The sequence below is a fragment of the Aedes albopictus genome, chromosome 2 (genome assembly GCF_035046485.1).
Source record: "Aedes albopictus strain Foshan chromosome 2, AalbF5, whole genome shotgun sequence".
NCBI classification, from domain to species: domain Eukaryota; kingdom Metazoa; phylum Arthropoda; class Insecta; order Diptera; family Culicidae; genus Aedes; species Aedes albopictus.
The window spans coordinates 421,011,882-421,016,131 of record NC_085137.1 but is presented as its reverse complement, the minus strand read 5'-3'; the positions used below and the strand labels follow the sequence as shown (position 1 = coordinate 421,016,131).

The 4,250-nt window shown below is 40.1% G+C and overlaps 1 non-coding gene across 1 annotated transcript; it reads right to left on the bottom strand.

Moving 5' to 3' along the window:
* Positions 1 to 3,770: 3,770 nt before the first annotated feature.
* Positions 3,771 to 3,843, bottom strand: Trnak-cuu (transfer RNA lysine (anticodon CUU)). The gene has a single exon. It is a non-coding gene; the product is annotated as a tRNA-Lys (tRNA).
* Between the last annotated feature and the right edge of the window lie 407 nt (positions 3,844 to 4,250).

Below are 4,250 nucleotides of genomic sequence, written 5' to 3'. Positions count from 1 at the left end.
ACTAAGTCATTACCAAGATTTGGGAGGAGGAAGTATGACCGGAGGAGTGGATGGAAGGTATCTTGTGTCCCATCTACAAATAGGGCGACAAGTTGGATTGCGCGAACTATCGCGCGTCCAAAGTACTGAGCGCTGCCTACAAAATACTCTGTCAAATTTTATGCCGCCGTCTATCACCGATTGCAAGAGAGTTCGTGGGGCAATATTTATTAGGCTGGATTCATGGGTGAACGCGCTACAACGGACCAGATGTTCGCCATCTATCAGGTGTTGCAGAAATGCCGCGAATACAACGTGCCCACACATCACTTGATCATCGATTTCAAATCGGCGTATACTACAATCGATCGAGAAAAGCTATGGCAGATTATGCACGAATACGGACTCCCGAATAACTTTTTACTTACTGTTCAGGCTAAGGCCAGGGTGGCCTCTGCGGTACATAGTAGCCGTCTCCATTCCACTCGGTCCATGGCTGTTTGTCTCCAGTTCCGCACTCTGCGTAGGACCCGCAGATCGTCCTCCACTTGGTCGACCCACCTAGCTCACTGCGCACCACGTCTTCTTGTACCGGTCGGATGACTCTCGAGAACCATTTTAGTCGGGTTGCTATCCGACATCCTCCTGATAACGTGACCCATCCACCGTAGCCTCCCGATTTTCGCGGTGTGGACGATAGTTGGTTCTCTCGGCAGCTGATGCAGCTCGTGGTTCATTCGCCTTCTCCAAGTGTCGTCTTTCATCTGCACTCCACCGTAGATGGTACGCAACACCTTCCGTTAGAAAACTCCAAGGGCGCGTTGATCCTCTGCACGTAGGGTCCCCCAGTCAATCAGTGATCGCATAAGATGTTGCATAAGATGTTAAAGTGGAAGCGATATGCGTACATTTTACATGCGTCTAAATGGAGGCATGCACGCATAAGGCCTCCACTTTATCATCTTATGCAACATCTTATACGATTACTGGTTGTCTGGGCCATGTTTCGTGCCCATAGAGGACTACCGGTCTAATGAGCGTTTTGTAGATAGTTAACTTCATGTTACGGCGAACTTTATTTGATCGTAGAGTTCTACGGAGTCCAAAGTAAGCACGATTTCCTATCACAATGCGCCTTTTAATTGCTATCCTTGATTATCCTTTGACAGATACGCGTTTTCGACTACCACTTGTAATCTTCCTCAGTGTCAGTTATCCAATAAAGCATTTCATAATCTAAAATGCTTCCAAGGTTCCAAGAAACTCTGTGAGTATGGTACAATACAGGTTATAGCTTTACGTGTCGAGAAATCCAATACTCGAGCTTCGAAATCAAAAAGTGTTTGGAAGCCCATACAGAATTTCTATGAATTTGTTATAAACGTATACTGAACTTCTAGTATATTGACCCATAAGTTATTTTTAATAGGCGATTTTCGTTATCTTAGATAGAATATAGGTTTCTTTTTAGAATAGAGTTGATTAGTTGAGAAGCAGGCTTTGTTCCGGTTGAGGCATACGTCAAGAAGAAGTAGGATTAGGATTGATGCTACGGCTCTATATTTCAAGTTCTGTATCAACAGACGGCTGGATGATCTAGGCTCTACAATATACCAGAATTATCTTATAATGTCTTTTGAACGGTAGAAAAATTTGTTGCTAGTAGAAATCCCAATTGATTTAAAAATTGACTTGACCGGCCCCGAATACCCAGTCACTGTTCTAAATTTAATAGTGCTTAATAGTTTTTAATACGAATATGGAATTGAGTCACTGTATGCCCGTGTAACTGATATAATCACCGTTGGGCGAGCGACATGAACTTAAGTCACCAACAGATTACAGCATCACTCATATCGCGCATCGCAACGCGTATTTTGTTATTCGTTGGCAAACAGAAACAAGTGGCGCTTGATTTAGAAGTGAGCGTGCGCGCATCGGTCGGTAGTCGGCATCGAAATCTTATAATTTATGATCTTACACATAGCAAGATTACAGCTGTGATGACAGTACGATTCATCTAACATTCATGTACAGGGGATAGACAAAATGATCGGGACAGGCCAAATTTTCACTTTTCAAAAAATGTCCAAATTTGCTGTAACTTTTCGAAAAGTGCATCAAATATTCTCAAATATTCAATATTTTTTACTGTAAGTTGATCAACTAGTTGCGTATCAGTGGACAAAATTTGGAAAAGATTGGGGTATTCTGCACGAAGTTATAATAATTTTAGAAAAAGGTTGAATTATCCGATAGCCAACTTTAAGCTGTTATATCTCCGGATTCAATGAGCCGAATGCAATGAAATCTTGTCCATTTATGACTTATATAATGAGCTCTGAAAAACATTTGACTCAACTTTAAATTATTAACAAGAGAAAAAGTTATAGCGATTTCATTAATTATATGATTTTTTTAGTAAATTGGTCTATTTTTAATTGCATCCCATTACTTTTTCAATGATTTGCCGCCTATGTTGTTACTTTCCTTTTAAATATATCTGTATTCAAGACAATTAGAGGGAATTTAAATGAACTATAATTAGCATTTTGAATTTTGAAACGATGTTGAAATTTAAGAAAATTTGGTGTTTTATTAGAAAAATAATCTAATCGTTATAATTTTCGTCCGTGTTAAGAATTTTAAGTTATGTCAAAAGTTTTTCAAAGATCATTATATAAGTCATTAATGGTCAAAATTTCATTGCATTCGGTTCATTGAATCCGGAGATATAACAGCTCAAAGTTGGCTGTCGGATAATTATACATTTTCTTTAGAATTTTTATAATTTCATGCAGAATAGTTCGATTTTTTCCAAATTCTGTGCACTGAAACACAAATAGTTGATCAACTTACAGTAAAAATTTGAGAATATTCGACGCATTTTTTTAAAATAACAGCTATTTGAAATTTTTCTTAGAAGGGGAAATTTTGCCTGTCCCGATCATTTTGTCTATCCCCTGTACCTACTAGGGTAAAAGGGTATAATACGCCCCACCGGGGCAAAACGCCCCCCCCTTCATTTTCTAGCGATTCATGCGCTTTTTGCATTCGGGATCGATTGGAAATCTTAATTATTGATGATTAATTGCCATCAAGCTGATCCGTTAGTTTATTGGTATAGAAAGGCAATAAAAATATCAAAAAGTCTGAAATCGAGGCTTTTGGCGTAATATTTTACCTCTTGCAAGCTCGCTTCATTGTAAACGAAGCCAGTTTTGTTAGCTTATGTTATTTTGCAACTTTTATGCAGTTAAACACTTGCTAAAAGGCCCTCCTAGAATAAGCATGTGGTAGAATTATCCCCTGGTACAGTTTTATCACGGGGCTGGACGTTTTTCTTTTGATGGGGCGTATTGCCCCGTTTGTTTTGATAAGGTAAATTTTGGAACGTTTTCGGAAAACGTTTCAAAGCTTCCATAGCCGCCCCTCCAGAGGTAAAGTTCTCAAGCAACACTTCACTGACCTTAGAAACAACGATTTGCAGTGGACAATAGATGGAATAGGGCGCCAATTTTGGATATATTGCCATTTCTGCTTAGGGGGGGCATATTATACCTGTTTACCCTACTCGCTGGTTACACTACATGTAGCGTCAATGTACAGTTATTTAAGGTAATTTTATGTTTCGTTTAACTGTGCCCTTTTATATTAAAACTTTATGGTTTGTGTGTGAATCGTTACACAGCAGTGTTTCCATCGCTTCCCTTGCAGAACGCAATTCACGAATAGCACCTACTGAGTCACGGCTGCTGTGTATAATGTTAGCCAAATAATAAAAAGTATCTCGCCCAACGTGGGGCTCGAACCCACGACCCTGAGATTAAGAGTCTCATGCTCTACCGACTGAGCTAGCCGGGCTTGTGAGACCACGTTATAATTCGCACATTTCATTCTCATTGCCCCAATCTGTCCCCTGTGATGGTTGCTGCTGCCAGGGTGAAGTAAACTGATCGATCGATGCGATATGCAAGAATTCCTGCTGAACATTCTAAATACCTACTAAATCCGCACAACAACAACAGCTACGAACTGCAATGATCGCTCGGATTTTAATTTATGCGACCAATATCTTCCAACCGAGGGGCACCCATTAGCAGCTATTACGGATCAAGGTTATCGCTTGTTGGAGCACCGCGGTCGTTTGATACTCTCAGTTTAGTCAGAACGAACGCGCATGCGTGATTCATGATAGGAGAGGTTAGTTGGTTGGTATGTTTGTAGGAGGTGTGCGAAAATAGAAACAAGAACATCGTATGATCGTGAAA